Source organism: Lepisosteus platostomus, chromosome 5 (genome assembly GCF_059453375.1).
Source record: "Lepisosteus platostomus isolate fLepPlt1 chromosome 5, fLepPlt1.hap1, whole genome shotgun sequence".
Classification (NCBI taxonomy): Eukaryota; Metazoa; Chordata; class Actinopteri; order Semionotiformes; family Lepisosteidae; genus Lepisosteus; species Lepisosteus platostomus.
In genome coordinates, this window is record NC_142615.1 from 59,864,893 (window position 1) to 59,892,356 (window position 27,464).

The 27,464-nt window shown below is 53.3% G+C and overlaps 1 protein-coding gene, 6 non-coding genes and 12 pseudogenes across 7 annotated transcripts in view; all 19 read right to left on the reverse strand.

Annotated features, from left to right (window-relative positions):
• Nucleotides 1-27,464, reverse strand: part of LOC148670411 (major histocompatibility complex class I-related gene protein-like) — a 101,198-nt gene that overhangs the window by 24,919 nt on the left and 48,815 nt on the right. The gene's annotated exons all lie outside the window — the stretch shown is intronic.
• On the reverse strand, nt 15,960-16,078 carry LOC148670412 (5S ribosomal RNA). The gene has a single exon (XR_015938919.1). It is a non-coding gene; the product is annotated as a 5S ribosomal RNA (ribosomal RNA).
• On the reverse strand, nt 16,613-16,731 carry LOC148670413 (5S ribosomal RNA). Its single transcript, XR_015937802.1, has one exon. It is a non-coding gene; the product is annotated as a 5S ribosomal RNA (ribosomal RNA).
• LOC148670414 (5S ribosomal RNA) lies at nt 17,269-17,387 on the reverse strand (annotated as a pseudogene).
• Nucleotides 17,925-18,043, reverse strand: LOC148670415 (5S ribosomal RNA; annotated as a pseudogene).
• On the reverse strand, nt 18,581-18,699 carry LOC148670416 (5S ribosomal RNA; annotated as a pseudogene).
• LOC148670417 (5S ribosomal RNA) lies at nt 19,237-19,355 on the reverse strand (annotated as a pseudogene).
• On the reverse strand, nt 19,893-20,011 carry LOC148670418 (5S ribosomal RNA). Its single transcript, XR_015937803.1, has one exon. It is a non-coding gene; the product is annotated as a 5S ribosomal RNA (ribosomal RNA).
• Nucleotides 20,549-20,667, reverse strand: LOC148670419 (5S ribosomal RNA). Its single transcript, XR_015937804.1, has one exon. It is a non-coding gene; the product is annotated as a 5S ribosomal RNA (ribosomal RNA).
• On the reverse strand, nt 21,205-21,323 carry LOC148670420 (5S ribosomal RNA; annotated as a pseudogene).
• LOC148670421 (5S ribosomal RNA) lies at nt 21,861-21,979 on the reverse strand (annotated as a pseudogene).
• On the reverse strand, nt 22,516-22,634 carry LOC148670422 (5S ribosomal RNA; annotated as a pseudogene).
• Nucleotides 23,171-23,289, reverse strand: LOC148670423 (5S ribosomal RNA). The gene has a single exon (XR_015938718.1). It is a non-coding gene; the product is annotated as a 5S ribosomal RNA (ribosomal RNA).
• Nucleotides 23,829-23,947, reverse strand: LOC148670424 (5S ribosomal RNA; annotated as a pseudogene).
• LOC148670425 (5S ribosomal RNA) lies at nt 24,485-24,603 on the reverse strand. The gene has a single exon (XR_015937274.1). It is a non-coding gene; the product is annotated as a 5S ribosomal RNA (ribosomal RNA).
• Nucleotides 25,140-25,258, reverse strand: LOC148670426 (5S ribosomal RNA; annotated as a pseudogene).
• On the reverse strand, nt 25,796-25,914 carry LOC148670427 (5S ribosomal RNA; annotated as a pseudogene).
• On the reverse strand, nt 26,452-26,570 carry LOC148670428 (5S ribosomal RNA; annotated as a pseudogene).
• On the reverse strand, nt 27,108-27,226 carry LOC148670429 (5S ribosomal RNA; annotated as a pseudogene).

The following is a 27,464-nucleotide window of genomic DNA, read 5'->3' on the forward strand; positions in this document are numbered from 1 at the left end:
TGTTGTCAGGCCCTGATATCCCACCCCCGCCACTCTGTGTAAAGCAGTGTCATATGGCCCTGACATCCCACCCCCACCACTCTCTGTGTAAAGCACTGCTGTATGGCCCTGACATCACACCCCCACCACTCTCTGCGGAAAGCACTGTCATATAGCCCTGACACCCACCCCTCCATTTTTTGCATAAAGCAGTGTCGTCAAGCCCTGCCACTCTCTGCGTAAAGAAGTGTCGTATGGCCCTGACATCACACCCCCACCACTCTCTGCCGAAAGCACTGTCGTATAGCCCTGACATCCCACCCCTCCACTCTCTGCATAAAGCAGTGTCATCAAGCCCTGACATCCCACCCCCACCACTCTCTGTGTAAAGCAGTGTCATATGGCCCTGACATCCTAGCCCCGCCACTCTCTGTGTAAAGCAGTGTCATATGGCCCTGACATCCCACCCCCACCACTCTCTGTGTAAAGCACTGTTGTATGGCCCTGACATCACACCCCCACCACTCTCTGCGGTAAGCACTGTCGTATAGCCTTGACACCCACCTCTCCACTCTCTGTGTAAAGCAGTGTCATCTAGCCCTGACATCCCACCCCCTCCACTCTCTGAATAAAGAAGTGTCGTATGGCCCTGACACCCACCCCTCCATTCTCTGCATAAAGCAGTGTCGTCAGGCCCTGACATCCCACCCCTCCACTCTCTGCGTAATGCGGTATCGTCGGGCCTTGACATCCAACCCCCGCCACTCTCTGCGTAAAGCAGAGATGTTACAGACATTTACAACAAAGACATATTATAAAATATTGACATATACTGTAGGCGGCTGGAGCATTATTGGGAGACAGACTCACTGTTCCTCAGGCTGTGACAGGAGATCACATACTGGGCTGCCAGATCAACTGAGTTCCCTCCTCCCTCTCCCAGTAGGATTGGGACCCGTTGTGATTCTGGCAGGTGTGGGAACTCTAGGATTAGATTTCTGAATTTCGGGAAGAATGTTTCTCTAATCCCAGAGTATCTGTCACAGTGCAGTAGGAAGTGCACCTCTGTCTCTATTTCTCCCCGCTGGCAGTGGGAGCACAGCCTGTCCTCTCTGGGCAGCCAGGTCTGCCTGTGTCGCCCAGTTTCTATGGCCAGGTTGTGGTCACTGAGCCTGTACTTCGTCAGGGTCTGTTTCTGTTTGTTATTTTTTATTTTGGTCAAATATTCAGCTAGTGTGTATTGTCTGTTTAAGGTTCTGTAGCATTCCAGTTTATGTTGTGTTTGTGTGTGTGTGTCCCAATGTGTGAGATATTGCTGTTTGATCTGTGCTGTGATGTGGTTGAGTCTGGGTTGTGGTGCTCTAGCAGTGCTGTCCTGAGGCTGGTTAGTGTCGGTGTCACTCACTGCGAGTGTGATCTCAGCAGAGTCTCTGTACTCTTGGGACACTTGACTCACCTGTCTCTCTCTTTCTCTCCCTGTGCTGTCCCTCTCCTACCCCCTCTCTCCCTCCTCGGACTCCAGCTGGAGGAGGTCCAATCACCACCTCCTGTGAGACAGAAGAAAAATAAGGTGGGTAATGCTCTGATCCTCTCTTTACTCCTGTCCAGTGTCCAGTCAGTGTCCAGTCAGTGTGTCTGTATGAACCCCTCTCTCTCTCAGTGCAGTGTTCATGTACTGGAGTGTCCAGTCAGTGTGTCTGTATGAACCCCTCTCTCTCTCAGTGCAGTGTTCATGTACTGGAGTGTCCAGTCAGTGTGTCTGTATGAACCCCTCTCTCTCTCAGTGCAGTGTTCATGTACTGGAGTGTCCAGTCATGTGTCTGTATGAACCCCTCTCTCTCTCTCAGTGCAGTGTTCATGTCCTGGAGTGTCCAGTCCGACTCTTAACGTGACTCTCCTGTCTCTGCTTCAGAAGCGCTGGTGCGTCTTTTTAAACTCCCTGAGCTGCGTGTCGGTGGAGACAGATGATCAGGACGAGCCGATGGAGGCGGCGGAGACCGTGGGTCAGGAGAGGAAGAGCGAGGGAGAGGAGGAGCAGGCTGCCGGGAAGGACAAGAAGAGGAAGAGGAGGTGCAGGTGAGCAGACAGGGGGGCGCCGCCCGGTCGTGTCTGTGATTCAAGGAGGAGTCTCCTCTTGCTGTTTGATGTCATGGTGACGTCTGTGTCTGTGTCCCTCACACCTGCAATAACAATATTCTTTCCAGGTTCCTTTCCTGGTTCTGTGCCAGCTAAGATCTGGACTGGACTGGACTGGAGCTGAGGGACGCCAGACTGGACTGCACTGAAGCTGAGGGGCCCCAGACTGGACTGGACAGGAGCTGAGGGACACCAGACTGGACTGGACTGGAGCCTAGGGACACCAGACTGGACTGGACTGGAGCTGAGAGACACCAGACTGGACTGCACTGGAGCTAAGAGACACCAGACTGGACTGGACTTGAGCTGAGGGGCCCCAGACTGGACTGGACAGGAGCTGAGAGACACCAGACTGGACTGGACTGGAGCTGAGGGACCCCAGACTGTGCTGGACCGAAGCTGAGGGACCCCAGTCTGGACTGAAGCTGAGGGACCCCAGACTGTGCTGGACCGAAGCTGAGGAACCCCAGTCTGTGCTGGGCTGAAGCTGAGGGACCCCAGTCTGTGCTGGACCGAAGCTGAGGGACCCCAGTCTGGACTGCACTGGAGCTGAGGGACACCAGGTTGGACTGGAGCTGAGGGGTCCCAGACTGGACTGGACTGAAGCTGAGGGGCCCCATTCTGGACTGGACTGAAGCTGAGGGGCCCCAAACTGGACTGGACTGAAGCTGAGGGGCCCCAGACTGGACTGGACTGAAGCTGAGGGGCCCCAAACTGGACTGGACTGAAGCTGAGGGACCCCAGACCCCAGTCTGGACTGAAGCTTGTAATTTTTGTTCTTTTGTTAAGCATCAATAAAAATTTTTAAAAAAATCTGTTTAGCTTTTGGTTTCCCCCCCCCAAAGTTGCTGCTGGGAGAAGTGTGAGTGGGGCCAGCAGGGGGCGCTCTCACCCTGCGGTCTGTGTGGGTCCTGATGCCCCAGTATAGTGACGGGGGACAGTGGACTGTAAACAGGCGGCGTCCTTCGGATGAGACGTCAAACCAAGGTCCTGACTCTCTGTGCTCATTAACAATCACGGGGTGTTTCTGGAGAAAAGTAGGGGTGTTACCCCACTATCCTGGCCTGATTCCCCCCCTGGTCTTGACCCATCATGGCCTCCTAATCACCCCCCTCTCTGAACTGGCTCCATCCCTCTGCTCTCCTCCCCACTGGATCCCCCTGACCTGGGAAGAGCTCTGAGTGGAGAGTCCAGACGAATTAATTATTATTATTCGTGCTGCACTGGGCTTCAGTTCTGGCAGTGAGAGAGGGACTCTGTGATCAGTACAGATACTTATGACTGTATAATAATACACCATAGAAATGGAAAACAGGGTAGCGCTGTAGTCTCTTGAAACGTTTTGAACTGCCAGAAGAAGTTTTCACAACCCGGACTCGTGAAGGTACAGGTCTTCTCCCATCGTCCGGAGCAAAGTGTATGGTGTCCTGGTGATTTCTCCCGTTTTGAACGGAGTTTAATGTCGCGTTTCTACTTTATTAGAGAGAGGCACTGAACATCCTGTGATGGACTGGTGTCCTGTCAAGGGTGTGTGAGTGTGTGTGTGTCCTGTGATGGACTGCTGTCCTGTCCAGGGTGTGTGAGTGTGTGTGTGTCCTGTGATGGACTGGTGTCCTGTCCAGGGTGTGTGTGTGTACTGTGATGGACTGGTATCCTGTGAAGGACTGGTGTCCTGTCCAGGGTGTGTGTGTGTCCTGTGATGGACTGGTGGATCACAATATTAATTCTCCTCCTTGATTCCCTCCTTTATCGCCAGAGTGAAAGCGGGACACGGCAGTAAAAGCTCAGCCCTGCGGGTGGTGGTCCTCTCTGCCACACGGGGGCGCTGTGGCTCCATGGGGGGGGGGGGGGGTTATGTTCAAGTCCCGCTGGGAATCGCACCGACGCGGCGGAGTTCGTGAACGTCCCAGACACCAAGAAAACGAGAGAGAGAAAAAAGGTCGTTTTCGGGGTTCAAGAAGCAACCCCGAGATTCAGGGAGTTTCCCCGCTGAGCTTACTCTGCCGAAAACACGCAGGTTTTATTTTTTTCCCGTGCCCCCCCTCACACAGGCCGTTTCTGTAGCGTGAAGTTGTGTTTTTTTGCGCGGCGGTCGGTGAGGGGTGAAATTTTCTTTTTTCCCACGGTCTGAAACAGAAACGGCCGGGTGGTGTTGTAGAGAGGTTGACGTGCCTGGTTTTCCTCGTCTCCGAAGCCCGTTTTTTTGGGGGGGGTCGTGAGGTCCCACGCAGCGCTCGGAAAAGAAAATGCCGTCTCTTTTCCCCGCAGGACGGGGGGGGGGAACCCGTGTTTTTTGGACGTGGCGTGGCCCGAAATTTCCGCCCTTGGCCGCTAGAGGGGGGTGGAGGTTGGTCTTTCTTTGACTTGGGGGTAGGGGGGGTGCTTATTTCACTGAACCATACCTAACGGAAATCCGTGTTGGACGTGGGGGTGCTGAATGCGCCCTCGACGTGATTTTGTCTTTAAATTCAAGTGCAGCTTTTGTAACCATTGGGCCGGAAACACGTGGACCCGTTTCCCCTGCCTGTCCGAGGTGGCGACTACCGGGGTCGTACAGGGACACCCGGCTGGCCGCTGAGAGTTGGAAAAATAAAATGTCCACCTAAAAAAAAAACAACCGCGAAAAATGTCGGCCATTTTTGTTTCCCGGCCGAGCCGTGAGCGCGTCGGGGGCGACATCACGGGGGCGTCACAATGAGCCGCCTGACGTCACAGAGCGGCGGAATCTAGCGGGGGGTGGCGCTGGAGCCCCGTGAGCTCAGAGGAGTGAAGAGAGAGGAGGAGGAAAGGTTTATATAGCGCTTTCTAAACACGTGTTTCTTCCAAAAAAGATTCGTGGGTTACTTCGACTTCAATCAAATAATAGTTCCAGCTTCAGATTCACTCTGAAGTATCCCCGTGAAATCGGCAAGTCAGTTAAAAATGCCGCTGTCGAGAAATAACAAAATAAGTTGAGAAATAAGTTGGTTTTTTTTTCCCGTTACTCCACTCTTATGGGTGTGATCGTGCTGTAAAAAGATATTGAGAGGAGGTGCACCTCTACACAGAGAGTGGTGGGGGTGGGGAACAAGCTGCCCAGCCCTGTGGTTGAAGCCGATACCCTGGCTTCTCTCCAGACACAGCTGGGTGAGCTCCTCCAGCCAGGACAGGAGGCTCTACTATACACTATACACAGAGGGGGGCGGGGGTGGGGAACAAGCCGCCCAGCTGTGTGGCTCCGCCCCCTCCCCTCCCCTCTGTGACTCTGCTTGTCTCGGCAGGGCGATGGACCGACAGAGATGCCGCACGGCCGTGCGCGGTCGCAGCAGGACCCGGGCCCGGCGAGGCGTCGTAAGTCCACCCCTCCCGCCCGCCGTCCAGCGTCCAGCGTCCAGCCCTCCTCCGACTGGCCTCTCCGCCCCCAGCAGCGCTCGCTGTATTATAATAATAATAATAAACTTCACTGATAGAGCACCTTTCACACACATAGCAGCGCAAAGCGCTTGACAGACCAGGTCTCAAGGTAACACCTCCAGACGAGGAGAGACACTTCCAGTGGTGATCTTGACTGAGGACACGCCTCGGCTCAAGAGACAGGGTCGCGGGTCCGAGGAAAACCAAGCTGCAGGTCCATTATGGCCTTCTGAGAGCACAGATTGCCTCTGGACGTCCTACACTCTTCCTGGACACACTGTAGAGACTCACCTGTCCGGACTCTCACTGGACACACTGTAGAGACTCACCTGTCCAGACTCTTACTGGACACACTGTACACACTCACCTGTCCAGACTCTCACTGGACACACTGTAGAGACTCACCTGTCCAGACTCTTACTGGACACACTGTACACACTCACCTGTCCAGACTCTTACTGGACACACTGTAGAGACTCACCTGTCCAGACTCTTACTGGACACACTGGTCAGACTCACCTGTCCAGACTCTCACTGGACACACTGTACACAGTCACTTGTCCACACTCTCACTGGACACACTGTAGAGACTCACCTGTCCAAACTCTCACTGGACACACTGTAGAGACTGCCCAAGGCCCCTAGTCTCGACACGACTGGGCTGGGCTATTTGGTCAGAGCTGTCTCGGAGATGGGCTGTTTGGCGTCTTCACAGGTCACACCGGTCAGGCCGAACCCGGACTGGCAGCGGGAGAGGTCCTGGCCCAAGTCCCGGTGCTTTTCCGTAAGTCTGACCCGGTCGCCTTCCGCGAGACTGGACCGGCCGCCCTGTGGTGGGCCCGGTGCCCCACATCTACCCTACAGCTCCCCCACTGACCCCTAAACTCCCGATACCCTACAGCTCCCCCCACTGACCCCTAAACTCCCGATACCCTACAGCTCCCCCCTCTGACCCCTAAACTCCCGATACCCTACAGCTCCCCTCACTGACCCCTAAACTCCCGATACCCTACAGCTCCACACTCTGACCCCCACAGTCCTGATGGCCGAGAGGTCTCTGCTTGCTGTAGTGATTGAGTGAGCTCTGTGGACCTAACCTCTGTCTTGTGTCCTCGTTTCCAGCGTCTCCTAGTGGTCCGTCATTTCACCAGAGCTGAAGGTGAGATCTGGGGAGGAGACAGAGCACCCCCTAACACCCCTGAGCTAGGTTACAGGGTAAGACAGCTTCTTACTGTTGGACACACCTGTCCACACTCTTTCTGGACACACTGGACACACTCGCCTGTCCGGACTCTTACTGGACACACTGGACACACTCGCCTGTCCGGACTCTTACTGGACACACTGTACACACTCACCTGTCCACACTCTCACTGGACACACTGTACACAACCACCTGTCCAGACTCTCACTGGACACACTGTCCACACTCACCTGTCTGGGCTCTTATTGGACACACTGTACACACCCACCTGTCCAGACTCTCACTGGACACACTGTCCACACTCACCTGTCTGGGCTCTTATTGGACACACTGTCCACACTCACCTGTCCAGACTCTTACTGGACACACTGTACACACTCACCTGTCCACACTCTCACTGGACACACTGGACACACTCACCTGTCCAGACTCTTACTGGACACACTGTACACACTCACCTGTCCAGACTCTCACTGGACACACTGTAGAGACTCACCTGTCCAGAGTCTTACTGGACACACTGTACACACTCACCTGTCCAGACTCTTACTGGACACACTGTACACACTCACCTTTCCAGACTCTTACTGGACACACTGGTCAGACTCACCTGTCCAGACTCTCACTGGACACACTGTACACACCCACCTGTCCACACTCTCACTGGACACACTGTAGAGACTCACCTGTCCACACTCTCACTGGACACACTGTAGAGACTGCCCAAGGCCCCTAGTCTCGACACGACTGGGCTGGGCTATTTGGTCAGAGCTGTCTCGGAGATGGGCTGTTTGGCGTCTTCACAGGTCACACCGGTCAGGCCGAACCCGGACTGGCTGCGGGAGAGGTCCTGGCCCAAGTCCCGGTGCTTTTCCGTAAGTCTGACCCGGTCGCCTTCCGCGAGACTGGACCGGCCGCCCTGTGGTGGGCCCGGTGCCCCACATCTACCCTACAGCTCCCCACACTGACCCCTAAACTCCCGATACCCTACAGCTCCCCCACTGACCCCTAAACTCCCGATACCCTACAGCTCCACACTCTGACCCCTAAACTCCCGATACCCTACAGCTCCCCACTCTGACCCCTAAACTCCCAATACCCTACAGCTCCCCACACTGACCCCTAAACTCCCGATACCCTACAGCTCCACACTCTGACCCCTAAACTCCCGATACCCTACAGCTCCCCCCACTGACCCCTAAACTCCCGATACCCTACAGCTCCCCACACTGACCCCTAAACTCCCGATACCCTACAGCTCCACACTCTGACCCCCACAGTCCTGATGGCCGAGAGGTCTCTGCTTGCTGTAGTGATTGAGTGAGCTCTGTGGACCTAACCTCTGTCTTGTGTCCTCGTTTCCAGCATCTCCTAGTGGTCCGTCATTTCACCAGAGCTGAAGGTGAGATCTGGGGAGGAGACAGAGCACACCCCTAACACCCCTGAGCTAGGTTACAGGGTAAGACAGCTTCTTACTGTTGGACACACCTGTCCACACTCTTTCTGGACACACTTGACACACTCGCCTGTCCGGACTCTTACTGGACACACTGGACACACTCGCCTGTCCGGACTCTTACTGGACACACTGTACACACCCACCTGTCCAGACTCTTACTGGACACACTGTACACAACCACCTGTCCAGACTCTCACTGGACACACTGTCCACACTCACCTGTCTGGGCTCTTATTGGACACACTGTCCACACTCACCTGTCCAGACTCTTACTGGACACACTGTACACACTCACCTGTCCACACTCTCACTGGACACACTGGACACACTCACCTGTCCAGACTCTTACTGGACACACTGTACACACTCACCTGTCCAGGCGTAGTCTCTGCTCCTCATCCCCCCTGCGTTGTGTCTCCCCCTCTCCCCGCTGGACAGAATCCCGTGGTGTCTTCGTGTTTCCCCGAGCTCGTCCAGAAGCTGGAGAGGGCGGCCGAGCTGCAGCTGGAGCTCCCGGGGTCGCCCGGCTCGTCCCGCTCGGGCTCGCCCAGCTCGTTCGGCTCGGTGTCCCCCCCCTCCTCGCCCGAGAGCCCCCTCCGCTCCCCGGCCCCGGCCCCCCCCTCCGGCCCCCTCAGGCCCCTGCCCGCCCCGCCCCGACGCCCCCCCTTCATCCCCACCATGCCCCGCGAGCCCCCCCTGCTGCCGGGGCAGTGCCCCTGCCCCTGCCCCCGCCCGTCCTGCCCCCCATCGCCCGCCCGGCCCCGCCAGGCCCCGCCTGGGGCTCCCCAGTGCGGAGGGCAAGGAGAGAGGCTGAGATGTCTGACGAGGCAAGTGTGACAGAGTCTGTCCGTCTGTCCGTCTGTCTGTCCATCTGTCCTTCTGTCCGTCTATCCTTCAGTCCATCTGTCCCTCTGTCCATCTGTCCCTCTGTCTTTCTGTTCTTTTCTCTGTCCATCTGTCCATCTGTCTTTCTGTCCTTTTCTCTGCCTTTCTGTCCATCAGTCCATCTGTCCTTTTCTCTGTCTTTTTGTCCGTCTGTACTTCTCTCTTTCTGTCTTTCTGTCCTTCTGTCTGAGTCTCTCCATGTCTCCCTGCTCTCTGTCTGTCCTGCGTTGTCCCAGCTGGGCCTGTCTCCCTGTGTCTCTCCGTGTGTCTCCCTGCTCTCTGTCTGTCCTGCGTTGTCCCAGCTGGGCCTGTCTCCCTGTGTCTCTCCGTGTGTCTCCCTGCTCTCTGTCTGTCCTGCGTTGTCCCAGCTGGGCCTGTCTCCCTGTGTCTCTCCGTGTGTCTCCCTGCTCTCTGTCTGTCCTGCGTTGTCCCAGCTGGGTCTCTCTCCCTGTGTCTCTCCGTGTGTCTCCCTGTCTGTCTCTCTGTCTGTCCTGCGTTGTCCCAGCTGGGCCTGTCTCCTCTGCTCTTTGCCTTCAGCTCTGTTCGCCGATGTCCCGCCAGCCCGTCACTCTCTCAGCCTGTCTCTTGACTTGCAGGAGGAAGAGGAGGTGGAGACAGCTCTTCCGGCAGGAGAGAGTAAGGAGGTCAGTGCTGGTCCCACCCTGCCCCCTGTCCTGTCTGTGGTGGAGTTTTGCCGTCTTGTCTGTCCCTGGGTCTCAGTGTCTCTCTCTCTTTCAGCCCTGTCTGTCAGTGTCTCTCTCGGCCTGCTGTCTGCCTGTCCCTGCCTCTCTGTCTCTCTCTCTTTCAGCCCTGTCTGTCAGTGTCTCTCTCCTCCTCCTCTCTGTCCTCAGTGTGTCTCTCTCCTCCTCTCTGTCCTGTGGTGTCCAGGCGGTGTGTCTCTCTCCTCCTCCTCCTGTCTGTCATGTGGTGTCCAGTGGGTCAGTATTAGTGGGCTACACCCAGGCTCACTCACTGCGAGTGTGATCTCAGCAGAGTCTCTGTGCTCTTGGGACACTTGACTCACCTGTCTCTCTCTTTCTCTCCCTGTGCTGTCCCTCTCCTGCCCCCTCTCTCCCTCCACGGACTCCAGCTGGAGGAGGTCCAATCACCACCTCCTGTGAGACAGAAGAAAAAGAAGGTGGGTAATGCTCTGATCCTCTCTTTACTCCTGTCCAGTGTCAAGTCAGTGTCCAGTCAGTGTGTCTGTATGAACCCCTCTCTCTCTCAGTGCAGTGTTCATGTACTGGAGTGTCCAGTCAGTGTGTCTCTATGAACCCCTCTCTCTCTCAGTGCAGTGTTCATGTCCTGGAGTGTCCAGTCATGTGTCTGTATGAACCCCTCTCTCTCTCTCAGTGCAGTGTTCATGTCCTGGAGTGTCCAGTCAGTGTGTCTGTATGAACCCCTCTCTCTCTCAGTGCAGTGTTCATGTCCTGGAGTGTCCAGTCAGTGTGTCTGTATGAACCCCTCTCTCTCTCAGTGCAGTGTTCATGTCCTGGAGTGTCTAGTCAGTGTGTCTGTATCAACCCCTCTCTCTCTCAGTGCAGTGTTCATGTACTGGAGTGTCCAGTCAGTGTGTCTGTATGAACCCCTCTCTCTCTCAGTGCAGTGTTCATGTCCTGGAGTGTCTAGTCAGTGTGTCTGTATCAACCCCTCTCTCTCTCAGTGCAGTGTTCATGTACTGGAGTGTCCAGTCCGACTCTTAACGTGACTCTCCTGTCTCTGCTTCAGAAGCGCCGATGCGTCTTTTTAAAGTCCCTGAGCTGCGTGTCAGTGGAGACAGAAGATCAGGACGAGCCGATGGAGGCGGCGGAGACCGTAGCTCAGGAGAGGAAGAGCGAGGGAGAGGAGAAGCAGGCTGCCGGGAAGGACAAGAAGAGGAAGAGGAGGTGCAGGTGAGCAGACAGGGGGGCGCCGCCCGGTCGTGTCTGTGATTCAAGGAGGAGTCTCCTCTTGCTGTTTGATGTCATGGTGACGTCTGTGTCTGTGTCCCTCACACCTGCAATAACAATATCTTTCCAGGTTCCTTTCCTGGTTCTGTGCCTGCTAAGATCTGGACTGGACTGGACTGGACTGAATTGGACTGGACCGGAGCTGAGAGACACCAGACTGGACCGAAGCTGAGGGACCCCAGACTGTGCTGGACCGAAGCTGAGGGACCCCAGACTGGACTGGACAGGAGCTGAGGGACACCAGACTGTGCTGGACCGACGCTGAGGGACCCCAGACTGTGCTGGACCGAAGCTGAGGGACACCAGACTGTGCCGGACCGAAGCTTAGGGACCCCAGTCTGGACCGAAGCTGAGGGACCCCAGTCTGTGCTGGACCGAAGCTGAGGGACCCCAGACTGTGCTGGACCGATGCTGAAGGACCCCAGTCTGGACTGAAGCTGAGGGACCCCAGACTGCACTGGACTGAAGCTGAGGGGCCCCAGACTGTACTGAAGCTGGGGGGCCCCAGACTGGTCTGAACTGAAGCTGAGGGGCCCCAGACTGGACTGATGACCTTTTGTTAAGCATCAATAAATTTTTTTTTTTAAAAATCTGTTTAGCTTTTGGTTTTTTCCCTCCCCCCCCCCCCCAAGATTGCTGCTGGGAGAGGTGTGAGTGGGGCCAGCAGGGGGCGCTCTCACCCTGCAGTCTGTGTGGGTCCTGATACCCCAGTATAGTGACGGGGGACACTGGACTGTAAACAGGCGCCGTCCTTCGGATGAGACGTAAAACCGAGGTCCTGACTCTCTGTGCTCGTTAACAATCCCGGGGTGTTTTTGGAGAAGAGTAGGGGTGTTACCCCAGTGTCCTGGCCTGATTCCCCCCCTGGTCTTGACCCATCATGGCCTCCTTATCACCCCCCTCTCTGAACTGGCTCCATCCCTCTGCTCTCCTCCCCACTGAGAGCTGCTGTGTGCTGAGCGGACTGGAGCATCATCCAGGTAGGGGCTGCACACTGGGGGGGCTGGAGGGGATCCACTTGACCTGGGAGGAGCTCTGAGTGGAGAGTCCAGACTTATTAATTATTATTATTATTCGTGCTGCACTGGGCTTCAGTCCTGGCAGTGAGAGGGGGACTCTGTGATCAGTACAGATACTTATGACTGTCTAATAATACACGATAGAAATGGAAAACAGGGTAGCGCTGTAGTCCCTTCGAAACGTTTTGAACTGCCAGAAGAAGTTTTCACAACCCGGACTCGTGAAGGTACAGGTCTTCTCCCTTTGTCCGGAGTAAGGTGAGAGGTCACCCCCTCGGGGCGCAGTATCCCCGATGCACCCCCCCACCACCACCCAAAACGACACACACTTCTGTGACGATTGGGAGACCCCGGTTCGACCAGCCCCTGCGGTGGAGGAAACGACCCGCTGGAGAGAATACGCAGACTCCACACAGAAGGGTCACCTCGGCATTTATTCCAACAGCAAAACAACACCAGAGAGAAACGGTCTCCGAAAGATAAGCGCACACCGGGAAAAACACGATGGGGTCATTACAAATGGGAATAGGAGTTCTTTTTTTTAATGTCGCGTTTCTACTTTATTAGAGAGAGGCACTGAACTTTGGGGAACGTGACATCCACCCAGTATTACTAGTAGGTTGATAAATATAAATGTTCTTTTTCCCCCCGTATGATACCTCGTGAAATATAACGATGGCCAACTCCTTAAGTTGAAATTTAAACCCTTCTCACGCTACAAGACAGTCCGTCAACATCGCCGCGGCCCGAAGTGCGACCTTCGGTATGACGTTGGCCGAAGGGGGTGGGGTAAGTACGTCACAGCCGGGGGAAGCCCCTATCACGTGAGAGGGGTGCGGCGGGCGACGAGCCCCAGGGGGCGAAGAGAAGTTGATTTGTGTGGGGTGTGGAAACACTACACGACCGGGCAAGCGAGCCGTTTTTTTTTTGTTTTGTTTTTTCCAGAACATCAGAACAACCGCAGAGATGACCATCGATCCACCTCCAGACGTTTCCTTTTTTGTCCTCTTTGGCCCCCAAAATAAAAAAAAAAACTGGGATCCATCGTGGCGTTGCCAAATTAAAACGTCAACCACTTTTCGGGCTTTCGTGCTGTCCATGATGAAACCGTCATGGTTGTGTAAGCAAAAGTTACGTCACAGACCGGCGGCGCTCGGACGTGAGGAGTGTCGTTACGTTTTTGAAACGGGCATGTCAGACAAGATCTCTGACAAGATCTCCGAAAAACCCAAACCTGTAAGATTCAATTTCAATTCAGTTTTTTTATATAGCGCCTTTCACAACAAGAATGCCCCAAGGCCCCGAACAAAGGAGTTGTTCCACACCCCCGCCACCCTCTGTGTACAGTAGAGCCCCCTGTACTGACTGGAGGAGCTCACCCAGCTGTGTCTGGAGAGAAGCCGGGGTATCGGCTTCAACCACAGGGCTGGGCGGCTTGTTCCCCACCCCCACCCCCTTCTGTGTACAGAAGAGCCTCCTGTCCTGACTCCAGTAGGAAATGTCACCTGGAGGCAACACACCGGCTTCTTTTAACAGATCACCTCGGGAATCGGGAACAACGGAGCTGTGTGCGGACGTCTGTACGGAGGGGTTCAGCGCGGGGGGGCTCCGGGCTCGGGTCTGGACCCGGGGGGGGGACTGTCTGTGTGGAGTCTGCATGTTCTCCCTGTGTTCTTCGGGTCCAAAGACAGGCTTTTGGGCTAATTGGCTTCTGGGAAAACTGGCCCTGGTGTGTGTGTGTCCTGTGATGGAGTGCTGTCCTGTCCAGGGTGTGTGAGTGAGTGTGTGTTTGTCATGTGATGGACTGGTTCCTGTCCAGGTTGTGTGAGTGTGTGTGTCTGAGTGTCCTGTGAGGGACTGGTGTCCTATCCAGGTTGTGTGTGTGTGTCCTGTGAGGGACTGGTGTCCTGTCCAGGGTGTGTGAGTGTGTGTGTGTCCTGTGATGGACTGGTGTCCTATCTAGGGTGTGTGTATGTCCTGTGATGGACTGGTGTCCTGTCCAGGGTGTGTGAGTGAGTGTGTGTGTCTGTGTGTCCTGTGATGGACAGATGGTACCAAGCCTGGACACCCATGAGACACTGGCTTCCTCAGAAGACTCTCACGGAGGGCACACTGTCCCTAACCCGGGTCCAGAAGAAACTACCGTGATCTATAATTCCTGCGCCTCGGAAGGGTTTATGACGTCTATGTCCGGCGCCCGCGCCCGTGGACCGGCGGTTTGGCGTCGCGCTCCGCAGCTCGAGCTTCGGTGCGAGGCAGGGCGGGAGGGAGTCGATGTGGCTCCGGCGCCATCTTTGCTGGTGAGTCAATTGTGACCGTTGCGGTACAACAAACCATCAATCAAGCTTTTCCCACCCCGTCCAGTATTTCTGTCGCGGCCCACGTCCCTTACAATCGACAAACTATAAAAAAAACAGTAGCCCTTCGCAACATTACACGCCATTTTTTTTATTTTAAACGTCCGCTAGATACGCAGGTGGCTCGATACCTGTCTTATCCTCGCCGGCGTCTTTATACCGGCAAGTGAATTTTATTTGGGGTCCCTCAGAATTGTGACAGAAATGTCAGTGAACCACAATAAAAAACGAAACTTTTTTTTAAAGGCGGTGAATGGATTTTTTGAGTAACCGTGTAGAGACTAACGTAAGGAAAAAAAAGTTGTCTTTCCCTACGAAGACGTTTTGGTACAGGACTTTCTTTAAATATCAGTTGTGCATAGCGTTTTACAAAAAGTTGATGATGATCTTGGAGATAATTGCAAAGGAAAATTGAGATAACTACCAAAACATTACGTGTGAAACGACAGGACAGAACTTTGAACCCACAAAGAAACAAAGGTATGAAATATTGCCTCGTCATGGGGGGTTGATAATTGTAGTAAGTGTTCCTAATTTTCGTAAAGAAATGTATATTATGGGAGTCACACGTGAGATTTAGTGTATATACGTTTCATATTGTGCATATATACGGGGTTAAAAAGTGGAATGAGTATGATTATAAACTCGTGTGTCCTATAATCAGATAATTTTTGAACAAGCTTTGATTAGACAGGTGAAAAACAACATCAGATCCTTTTTTTTAATATATTCTCACGTCTGAATATCAGCTTCTCCCCTCTGGCCAACATTTCAGGGCTCCCAGGTGTAGATCCCAAATTGAAACAAATATTAATTTGTTACCCAGTTAAACAGTTAATAGAAGTGAGTGACCAGGGTAAATAAAGGTGGGTCAGTGTAAACTGTTTATTCTGGACCAGACTTCGTCATGTGTGATATGTCATGACTTCATATATTAAGTTTTATCTTTATATTTAGTTCTACATGTGTAATAGATGCGATGTGTGTCCATAAAAAGGTTTCTCCAGGGGAAAATCAAGTTCGTTTTAAAACCGTGTTTCCTTTTTAGGGTACGTTTGCATTCCAAGTGTGGGGTTTTTGCCTTTTTATCATATTTTGGATGTGAATCCGTGGTATTTTTGCTGAGACAAGTTGCCTTTCTTATACGCGGAGGGATCTGCTCGTGAGATGTCCGCTTGGTCCATTTCTGAGCTCAGTATAAGGTGTAGAAAGCATGACTGTCATCATAACCCGCATCTCACCCAGGTGTGGAATAATGTTGTGACTATTGCTTCAGCAATAACATGCTGATTGCATGTTTCTAGATGGGTATAACAGAGATCTCAACTACTGAGGGGCCTTATTAATAAAGTCTCCACAGCCGAAGCGCTGTGTCTCTTTTCAGCTGGCGATAAACCTTTCCTCGATCCTTTGCGGACTTGTAAAACTGTTCCTGATCAGAATAAAAAACGCTCACGCTAATACACAAGCACCCGTGTCTCGCCAAAGCTGACAAATAAACAGACGGACAAGCCGCACTGCACGTGTGAACAGGGGAATGAGCGAGCGAGCGGGGATAGGGCGTCTCCTGCGCTTAAAAGCTTACAGCACCTGGTATTCCCAGACGGTCTCCCATCCAAGTACTAACCAGGCCCATCCCTGTTTAGCTTCCGAGATCAGACGAGATCAGGTGTGCTCAAGGGGGTGTGGCCGTAAGCGAGAGCAAGGCTCGCTGGCACCCTTCTTATTGAGAGGACAACTCCGTCACCTCTTTTACAACGCTGCTTTTTTTGCCTTGCGTTTTTCTCTTCCCACGTTCTCTCTCTTCACTGCCTTCGTCCCCGCTCTATTTCACTTCAGCCTTTCACTCTTGCTTCCTTCCAATGAGGACGGAGCTGCGGGAGAAAGGGCGCTATAGAGGATCGCTGTGGACAGCTGCTGCTGTGCTTTGACATCTGAGCTCTGTGGAAAACGATCTCAATACAATTCTGAAAAACGCGATTCCCCGAACGCCAGCCGAACAAGTCTCCACAGCCGAAGCGCTGTGTCTCTTTTCAGCTGGCGATAAACCTTTCCTCGATCCTTTGCGGACTTGTTAAACTGTTCATGATCAGAATAAAAAACGCTCACGCTAATACACAAGCACCCGTGTCTCGCCAAAGCTGACAAATAAACAGACGGACAAGCCGCACTGCACGTGTGAACAGGGGAATGAGCGAGCGAGCGGGGATAGGGCGCCTCCTGCGCTTAAAAGCTTACAGCACCTGGTATTCCCAGGCGGTCTCCCATCCAAGTACTAACCAGGCCCATCCCTGTTTAGCTTCCGAGATCAGACGAGATCAGGCGTGCTCAAGGGGGTGTGGCCGTAAGCGAGAGCAAGGCTCGCTGGCACCCTTCTTATTGAGAGGACAGCTCCGTCACCTCTTTTATGACGCTGCTTTTTTTCCCTTGCGTTTTTCTCTTCTTCCCACGTTCTCTCTCTTCACTGCCTTCGTCCCCGCTCTATTTCACTTCAGCCTTTCACTCTTGCTTCCTTCCAATGAGGACGGAGCTGCGGGAGAAAGGGCGCTATAGAGGATCGCTGTGGAGAGCTGCTGCTGTGCTTTGACATCTGAGCTCTGTGGAAAACGATCTCAATACAATTCTGAAAAACGCGACTCTCCGAACGCCAGCCAAACAAGTCTCCACAGCCAAAGCGCTGTGTCTCTTTTCAGCTGGCGATAAACCTTTCCTCGATCCTTTGCGGACTTGTAAAACTGTTCCTGATCAGAATAAAAAACGCTCACGCTAATACACAAGCACCCGTGTCTCGCCAAAGCTGACAAATAAACAGACGGACAAGCCGCACTGCACGTGTGAACAGGGGAATGAGCGAGCGAGCGGGGATAGGGCGCCTCCTGCGCTTAAAAGCTTACAGCACCTGGTATTCCCAGGCGGTCTCCCATCCAAGTACTAACCAGGCCCATCCCTGTTTAGCTTCCGAGATCAGACAAGATCAGGCGTGCTCAAGGGGGTGTGGCCGTAAGCGAGAGCAAGGCTCGCTGGCTCCCTTCTTATTGAGAGGACAGCTCCGTCACCTCTTTTACGACGCTGCTTTTTTTCCCTTGCGTTTTTCTCTTCTTCCCACGTTCTCTCTCTTCACTGCCTTCGTCCCCGCTCTATTTCACTTCAGCCTTTCACTCTTGCTTCCTTCCAATGAGGACAGAGCTGCGGGAGAAAGGGCGCTATAGAGGATCGCTGTGGAGAGCTGCTGCTGTGCTTTGACATCTGAGCTCTGTGGAAAACGATCTCAATACAATTCTGAAAAACGCGACTCTCCGAACGCCAGCCGAACAAGTCTCCACAGCCGAAGCGCTGTGTCTCTTTTCAGCTGGCGATAAACCTTTCCTCGATCCTTTGCGGACTTGTAAAACTGTTCCTGATCAGAATAAAAAACGCTCACGCTAATACAGAAGCACCCGTGTCTCGCCAAAGCTGACAAATAAACAGACGGACAAGCCGCACTGCACGTGTGAACAGGGGAATGAGCGAGCGAGCGGGGATAGGGCGCCTCCTGCGCTTAAAAGTTTATAGCACCTGGTATTCCCAGGCGGTCTCCCATCCAAGTACTAACCAGGCCCATCCCCGTTTAGCTTCTGAAATCAGACAAGATCAGGTGTGCTCAAGGGGGTGTGGCCGTAAGCGAGAGCAAGGCTCGCTGGCACCCTTCTTATTGAGAGGACAGCTCCGTCACCTCTTTTACGAAGCTGCTTTTTTTCCCTTGCGTTTTTCTCTTCTTCCCACGTTCTCTCTCTTCACTGCCTTCGTCCCCGCTCTCTTTCACTTCAGCCTTTCACTCTTGCTTCCTTCCAATGAGGACGGAGCTGCGGGAGAAAGGGCGCTATAGAGGATCGCTGTGGAGAGCTGCTGCTGTGCTTTGACATCTGAGCTCTGTGGAAAACGATCTCAATACAATTCTGAAAAACGCGACTCTCCGAACGCCAGCCGAACAAGTCTCCACAGCCGAAGCGCTGTGTCTCTTTTCAGCTGGCGATAAACCTTTCCTCGATCCTTTGCGGACTTGTAAAACTGTTCCTGATCAGAATAAAAAACGCTCACGCTAATACACAAGCACCCGTGTCTCGCCAAAGCTGACAAATAAACAGACGGACAAGCCGCACTGCACGTGTGAACAGGGGAATGAGCGAGCGAGCGGGGATAGGGCGCCTCCTGCGCTTAAAAGTTTATAGCACCTGGTATTCCCAGGCGGTCTCCCATCCAAGTACTAACCAGGCCCATCCCCGTTTAGCTTCTGAAATCAGACAAGATCAGGTGTGCTCAAGGGGGTGTGGCCGTAAGCGAGAGCAAGGCTCGCTGGCACCCTTCTTATTGAGAGGACAGCTCCGTCACCTCTTTTACGAAGCTGCTTTTTTTCCCTTGCGTTTTTCTCTTCTTCCCACGTTCTCTCTCTTCACTGCCTTCGTCCCCGCTCTCTTTCACTTCAGCCTTTCACTCTTGCTTCCTTCCAATGAGGACGGAGCTGCGGGAGAAAGGGCGCTATAGAGGATCGCTGTGGAGAGCTGCTGCTGTGCTTTGACATCTGAGCTCTGTGGAAAACGATCTCAATACAATTCTGAAAAACGCGACTCTCCGAACGCCAGCCGAACAAGTCTCCACAGCCGAAGCGCTGTGTCTCTTTTCAGCTGGCGATAAACCTTTCCTCGATCCTTTGCGGACTTGTAAAACTGTTCCTGATCAGAATAAAAAACGCTCACGCTAATACACAAGCACCCGTGTCTCGCCAAAGCTGACAAATAAACAGACGGACAAGCCGCACTGCACGTGTGAACAGGGGAATGAGCGAGCGAGCGGGGATAGGGCACCTCCTGCGCTTAAAAGCTTACAGCACGTGATATTCCCAGGCGGTCTCCCATCCAAGTACTAACCAGACCCATCCCTGTTTGGCTTCCGAGATCAGACGAGATCAGGCGTGCTCAAGGGGGTGTGGCCATAAGCGAGAGCAAAGCTCGCTGGCACCCTTCTTATTGAGAGGACAGCTCCGTCACCTCTTTTACGACGCTGCTTTTTTTCCCTTGCGTTTTTCTCTTCTTCCCACGTTCTCTCTCTTCACTGTCTTCGTCTCCACTCTATTTCACTTCAGCCTTTCACTCTTGCTTCCTTCCAATGAGGACGGAGCTGCGGGAGAAAGGGCGCTATAGAGGATCGCTGTGGAGAGCTGCTGCTGTGCTTTGACATCTGAGCTCTGTGGAAAACGATCTCAATACAATTCTGAAAAACGCGACTCTCCGAACGCCAGCCGAACAAGTCTCCACAGCCGAAGCGCTGTGTCTCTTTTCAGCTGGCGATAAACCTTTCCTCGATCCTTTGCGGACTTGTTAAACTGTTCATGATCAGAATAAAAAACGCTCACGCTAATACACAAGCACCCGTGTCTCGCCAAAGCTGACAAATAAACAGACGGACAAGCCGCACTGCACGTGTGAACAGGGGAATGAGCGAGCGAGCGGGGATAGGGCGCCTCCTGCGCTTAAAAGCTTACAGCACCTGGTATTCCCAGGCGGTCTCCCATCCAAGTACTAACCAGGCCCATCCCTGTTTAGCTTCCGAGATCAGACGAGATCAGGCGTGCTCAAGGGGGTGTGGCCGTAAGCGAGAGCAAGGCTCGCTGGCACCCTTCTTATTGAGAGGACAGCTCCGTCACCTCTTTTACGATGCTGCTTTTTTTCCCTTGCGTTTTTCTCTTCTTCCCACGTTCTCTCTCTTCACTGCCTTCGTCCCCGCTCTATTTCACTTCAGCCTTTCACTCTTGCTTCCTTCCAATGAGGACGGAGCTGCGGGAGAAAGGGCGCTATAGAGGATCGCTGTGGAGAGCTGCTGCTGTGCTTTGACATCTGAGCTCTGTGGAAAACGATCTCAATACAATTCTGAAAAACGCGACTCTCCGAACGCCAGCCAAACAAGTCTCCACAGCCGAAGCGCTGTGTCTCTTTTCAGCTGGCGATAAACCTTTCCTCGATCCTTTGCGGACTTGTAAAACTGTTCCTGATCAGAATAAAAAACGCTCACGCTAATACACAAGCACCCGTGTCTCGCCAAAGCTGACAAATAAACAGACGGACAAGCCGCACTGCACGTGTGAACAGGGGAATGAGCGAGCGAGCGGGGATAGGGCGCCTCCTGCGCTTAAAAGCTTACAGCACCTGGTATTCCCAGGCGGTCTCCCATCCAAGTACTAACCAGGCCCATCCCTGTTTAGCTTCCGAGATCAGACGAGATCAGGCGTGCTCAAGGGGGTGTGGCCGTAAGCGAGAGCAAGGCTCGCTGGCTCCCTTCTTATTGAGAGGACAGCTCCGTCACCTCTTTTACGACGCTGCTTTTTTTCCCTTGCATTTTTCTCTTCTTCCCACGTTCTCTCTCTTCACTGCCTTCGTCCCCGCTCTATTTCACTTCAGCCTTTCACTCTTGCTTCCTTCCAATGAGGACGGAGCTGCGGGAAAAAGGGCGCTATAGAGGATCGCTGTGGAGAGCTGCTGCTGTGCTTTGACATCTGAGCTCTGTGGAAAACGATCTCAATACAATTCTGAAAAACGCGACTCTCCGAACGCCAGCCGAACAAGTCTCCACAGCCGAAGCGCTGTGTCTCTTTTCAGCTGGCGATAAACCTTTCCTCGATCCTTTGCGGACTTGTAAAACTGTTCCTGATCAGAATAAAAAACGCTCACGCTAATACACAAGCACCCGTGTCTCGCCAAAGCTGACAAATAAACAGACGGACAAGCCGCACTGCACGTGTGAACAGGGGAATGAGCGAGCGAGCGGGGATAGGGCGCCTCCTGCGCTTAAAAGTTTATAGCACCTGGTATTCCCAGGCGGTCTCCCATCCAAGTACTAACCAGGCCCATCCCCGTTTAGCTTCTGAAATCAGACAAGATCAGGTGTGCTCAAGGGGGTGTGGCCGTAAGCGAGAGCAAGGCTCGCTGGCACCCTTCTTATTGAGAGGACAGCTCCGTCACCTCTTTTACGATGCTGCTTTTTTTCCCTTGCGTTTTTCTCTTCTTCCCACGTTCTCTCTCTTCACTGCCTTCGTCCCCGCTCTCTTTCACTTCAGCCTTTCACTCTTGCTTCCTTCCAATGAGGACGGAGCTGCGGGAGAAAGGGCGCTATAGAGGATCGCTGTGGAGAGCTGCTGCTGTGCTTTGACATCTGAGCTCTGTGGAAAACGATCTCAATACAATTCTGAAAAACGCGACTCTCCGAACGCCAGCCGAACAAGTCTCCACAGCCGAAGCGCTGTGTCTCTTTTCAGCTGGCGATAAACCTTTCCTCGATCCTTTGCGGACTTGTAAAACTGTTCCTGATCAGAATAAAAAACGCTCACGCTAATACACAAGCACCCGTGTCTCGCCAAAGCTGACAAATAAACAGACGGACAAGCCGCACTGCACGTGTGAACAGGGGAATGAGCGAGCGAGCGGGGATAGGGCACCTCCTGCGCTTAAAAGCTTACAGCACGTGATATTCCCAGGGGGTCTCCCATCCAAGTACTAACCAGACCCATCCCTGTTTGGCTTCCAAGATCAGACGAGATCAGGCGTGCTCAAGGGGGTGTGGCCATAAGCGAGAGCAAAGCTCGCTGGCACCCTTCTTATTGAGAGGACAGCTCCGTCACCTCTTTTACGACGCTGCTTTTTTTCCCTTGCGTTTTTCTCTTCTTCCCACGTTCTCTCTCTTCACTGCCTTCGTCCCCGCTGTATTTCACTTCAGCCTTTCACTCTTGCTTCCTTCCAATGAGGACGGAGCTGCGGGAGAAAGGGCGCTATAGAGGATCGCTTGGAGAGCTGCTGCTGTGCTTTGACATCTGAGCTCTGTGGAAAACGATCTCAATACAATTCTGAAAAACGCGACTCCCCGAACGTCTGCCGAACAAGTCTCCACAGCCGAAGCGCTGTGTCTCTTTTCAGCTGGCGATAAACCTTTCCTCGATCCTTTGCGGACTTGTAAAACTGTTCCTGATCAGAATAAAAAACGCTCACGCTAATACACAAGCACCCGTGTCTCGCCAAAGCTGACAAATAAACAGACGGACAAGCCGCACTGCACGTGTGAACAGGGGAATGAGCGAGCGAGCGGGGATAGGGCGCCTCCTGCGCTTAAAAGCTTACAGCACCTGGTATTTCCAGGCGGTCTCCCATCCAAGTACTAACCAGGCCAATCCCTGTTTAGCTTCCGAGATCAGACGAGATCAGGCGTGCTCAAGGGGGTGTGGCCGTAAGCGAGAGCATGGCTCGCTGGCACCCTTCTTATTGAGAGGACAGCTCCGTCACCTCTTTTACGACGCTGCTTTTTTCCCTTGCGTTTTTCTCTTCTTCCCACGTTCTCTCTCTTCACTGCCTTCGTCCCCGCTCTATTTCACTTCAGCCTTTCACTCTTGCTTCCTTCCAATGAGGACGGAGCTGCGGGAGAAAGGGCGCTATAGAGGATCGCTGTGGAGAGCTGCTGCTGTGCTTTGACATCTGAGCTCTGTGGAAAACGATCTCAATACAATTCTGAAAAACGCGACTCTCCGAACGCCAGCCGAACAAGTCTCCACAGCCGAAGCGCTGTGTCTCTTTTCAGCTGGCGATAAACCTTTCCTCGATCCTTTGCGGACTTGTAAAACTGTTCCTGATCAGAATAAAAAACGCTCACGCTAATACACAAGCACCCGTGTCTCGCCAAAGCTGACAAATAAACAGACGGACAAGCCGCACTGCACGTGTGAACAGGGGAATGAGCGAGCGAGCGGGGATAGGGCGCCTCCTGCGCTTAAAAGCTTACAGCACCTGGTATTCCCAGGCGGTCTCCCACCCAAGTACTAACCAGGCCCATCCCTGTTTAGCTTCCGAGATCAGACGAGATCAGGTGTGCTCAAGGGGGTGTGGCCGTAAGCGAGAGCAAGGCTCGCTGGCACCCTTCTTATTGAGAGGACAGCTCCGTCACCTCTTTTACGACGCTGCTTTTTTTCCCTTGCGTTTTTCTCTTCTTCCCACGTTCTCTCTCTCTTCACTGCCTTCGTCCCCGCTCTATTTCACTTCAGCCTTTCACTCTTGCTTCCTTCCAATGAGGACGGAGCTGCGGGAGAAAGGGCGCTATAGAGGATTGCTGTGGAGAGCTGCTGCTGTGCTTTGACATCTGAGCTCTGTGGAAAACGATCTCAATACAATTCTGAAAAACGCAACTCTCCGAACGCCAGCCGAACAAGTCTCCACAGCCGAAGCGCTGTGTCTCTTTTCAGCTGGCGATAAACCTTTCCTCGATCCTTTGCGGACTTGTAAAACTGTTCCTGATCAGAATAAAAAACGCTCACGCTAATACACAAGCACCCGTGTCTCGCCAAAGCTGACAAATAAACAGACGGACAAGCCGCACTGCACGTGTGAACAGGGGAATGAGCGAGCGAGCGGGGATAGGGCGCCTCCTGCGCTTAAAAGCTTACAGCACCTGGTATTCCCAGGCGGTCTCCCATCCAAGTACTAACCAGACCCATCCCTGTTTAGTTTCCAAGATCAGACGAGATCAGGCGTGCTCAAGGGGGTGTGGCCGTAAGCGAGAGCAAGGCTCGCTGGCACCCTTCTTATTGAGAGGACAGCTCCGTCACCTCTTTTACGACGCTGCTTTTTTTCCCTTGCGTTTTTCTCTTCTTCCCACGTTCTCTCTCTTCACTGCCTTCGTCCCCGCTCTATTTCACTTCAGCCTTTCACTCTTGCTTCCTTCCAATGAGGACGGAGCTGCGGGAGAAAGGGCGCTATAGAGGATCGCTGTGGAGAGCTGCTGCTGTGCTTTGACATCTGAGCTCTGTGGAAAACGATCTCAATACAATTCTGAAAAACGCGACTCTCCGAACGCCAGCCGAACAAGTCTCCACAGCCGAAGCGCTGTGTCTCTTTTCAGCTGGCGATAAACCTTTCCTCGATCCTTTGCGGACTTGTAAAACTGTTCCTGATCAGAATAAAAAACGCTCACGCTAATACACAAGCACCCGTGTCTCGCCAAAGCTGACAAATAAACAGACGGACAAGCCGCACTGCACGTGTGAACAGGGGAATGAGCGAGCGAGCGGGGATAGGGCGCCTCCTGCGCTTAAAAGCTTACAGCACCTGGTATTCCCAGGCGGTCTCCCATCCAAGTACTAACCAGGCCCATCCCCGTTTAGCTTCCGAGATCAGATGAGATCAGGCGTGCTCAAGGGGGTGTGGCCGTAAGCGAGAGCAAGGCTCGCTGGCACCCTTCTTATTGAGAGGACAGCTCCGTCACCTCTTTTACGACGCTGCTTTTTTCCCTTGCGTTTTTCTCTTCTTTCCACGTTCTCTCTCTTCACTGCCTTCGTCCCCGCTCTATTTCACTTCAGCCTTTCACTCTTGCTTCCTTCCAATGAGGACGGAGCTGCGGGAGAAAGGGCGCTATAGAGGATCGCTGTGGAGAGCTGCTGCTGTGCTTTGACATCTGAGCTCTGTGGAAAACGATCTCAATACAATTCTGAAAAACGCGACTCTCCGAACGCCAGCCGAACAAGTCTCCACAGCCGAAGCGCTGTGTCTCTTTTCAGCTGGCGATAAACCTTTCCTCGATCCTTTGCGGACTTGTAAAACTGTTCCTGATCAGAATAAAAAACGCTCACGCTAATACACAAGCACCCGTGTCTCGCCAAAGCTGACAAATAAACAGACGGACAAGCCGCACTGCACGTGTGAACAGGGGAATGAGCGAGCGAGCGGTGATAGGGCGCCTCCTGCGCTTAAAAGCTTACAGCACCTGGTATTCCCAGGCGGTCTCCCATCCAAGTACTAACCAGGCCCATACCTGTTTAGCTTCCGAGATCAGATGAGATCAGGCGTGCTCAAGGGGGTGTGGCCGTAAGCGAGAGCAAGGCTCGCTGGCACCCTTCTTATTGAGAGGACAGCTCCGTCACCTCTTTTACGACGCTGCTTTTTTTCCCTTGCGTTTTTCTCTTCTTCCCACGTTCTCTCTCTTCACTGCCTTCGTCCCCGCTCTATTTCACTTCAGCCTTTCACTCTTGCTTCCTTCCAATGAGGACGGAGCTGCGGGAGAAAGGGCGCTATAGAGGATCGCTGTGGAGAGCTGCTGCTGTGCTTTGACATCTGAGCTCTGTGGAAAACGATCTCAATACAATTCTGAAAAACACGACTCTCCGAACGCCAGCCGAACAAGTCTCCACAGCCGAAGCGCTGTGTCTCTTTTCAGCTGGCGATAAACCTTTCCTCGATCCTTTGCGGACTTGTTAAACTGTTCATGATCAGAATAAAAAACGCTCACGCTAATACACAAGCACCCGTGTCTCGCCAAAGCTGACAAATAAACAGACGGACAAGCCGCACTGCACGTGTGAACAGGGGAATGAGCGAGCGAGCGGGGATAGGGCGCCTCCTGCGCTTAAAAGCTTACAGCACCTGGTATTCCCAGGCGGTCTCCCATCCAAGTACTAACCAGGCCCATCCCTATTTAGCTTCCGAGATCAGACGAGATCAGGCCTGCTCAAGGGGGTGTGGCCGTAAGCGAGAGCAAGGCTCGCTAGCACCCTTCTTATTGAGAGGACAGCTCCATCACCTCTTTTACGACGCTGCTTTTTTTCCCTTGCGTTTTTCTCTTCTTCCCACGTTCTCTCTCTTCACTGCCTTCGTCCCCGCTCTATTTCACTTCAGCCTTTCACTCTTGCTTCCTTCCAATGAGGACGGAGCTGCGGGAGAAAGGGCGCTATAGAGGATCGCTGTGGAGAGCTGCTGCTGTGCTTTGACATCTGAGCTCTGTGGAAAACGATCTCAATACAATTCTGAAAAACGCGACTCTCCGAACGCCAGCCGAACAAGTCTCCACAGCCGAAGCGCTGTGTCTCTTTTCAGCTGGCGATAAACCTTTCCTCGATCCTTTGCGGACTTGTTAAACTGTTCATGATCAGAATAAAAAACGCTCACGCTAATACACAAGCACCCGTGTCTCGCCAAAGCTGACAAATAAACAGACAGACAAGCCGCACTGCACGTGTGAACAGGGGAATGAGCGAGCGAGCGGGGATAGGGCGCCTCCTGCGCTTAAAAGCTTACAGCACCTGGTATTCCCAGGCGGTCTCCCATCCAAGTACTAACCAGGCCCATCCCTATTTAGCTTCCGAGATCAGACGAGATCAGGCCTGCTCAAGGGGGTGTGGCCGTAAGCGAGAGCAAGGCTCGCTAGCACCCTTCTTATTGAGAGGACAGCTCCGTCACCTCTTTTACGACGCTGCTTTTTTTCCCTTGCGTTTTTCTCTTCTTCCCACGTTCTCTCTCTTCACTGCCTTCGTCCCCGCTCTATTTCACTTCAGCCTTTCACTCTTGCTTCCTTCCAATGAGGACGGACCTGCGGGAGAAAGGGCGCTATAGAGGATCGCTGTGGAGAGCTGCTGCTGTGCTTTGACATCTTACCTCTGTGGAAAACGATCTCAATACAATTCTGAAAAACGCGACTCTCCGAACGCCAGCCGAACAAGTCTCCACAGCCGAAGCGCTGTGTCTCTTTTCAGCTGGCGATAAACCTTTCCTCGATCCTTTGCGGACTTGTTAAACTGTTCATGATCAGAATAAAAAACGCTCACGCTAATACACAAGCACCCGTGTCTCGCCAAAGCTGACAAATAAACAGACGGACAAGCCGCACTGCACGTGTGAACAGGGGAATGAGCGAGCGAGCGGGGATAGGGCGCCTCCTGCGCTTAAAAGCTTACAGCACCTGGTATTCCCAGGCGGTCTCCCATCCAAGTACTAACCAGGCCCATCCCTGTTTAGCTTCCGAGATCAGACGAGATCAGGCCTGCTCAAGGGGGTGTGGCCGTAAGCGAGAGCAAGGCTCGCTAGCACCCTTCTTATTGAGAGGACAGCTCCGTCACCTCTTTTACGACGCTGCTTTTTTTCCCTTGCGTTTTTCTCTTCTTCCCACGTTCTCTCTCTTCACTGCCTTCGTCCCCGCTCTATTTCACTTCAGCCTTTCACTCTTGCTTCCTTCCAATGAGGACGGAGCTGCGGGAGAAAGGGCGTTATAGAGGATCGCTGTGGAGAGCTGCTGCTGTGCTTTGAC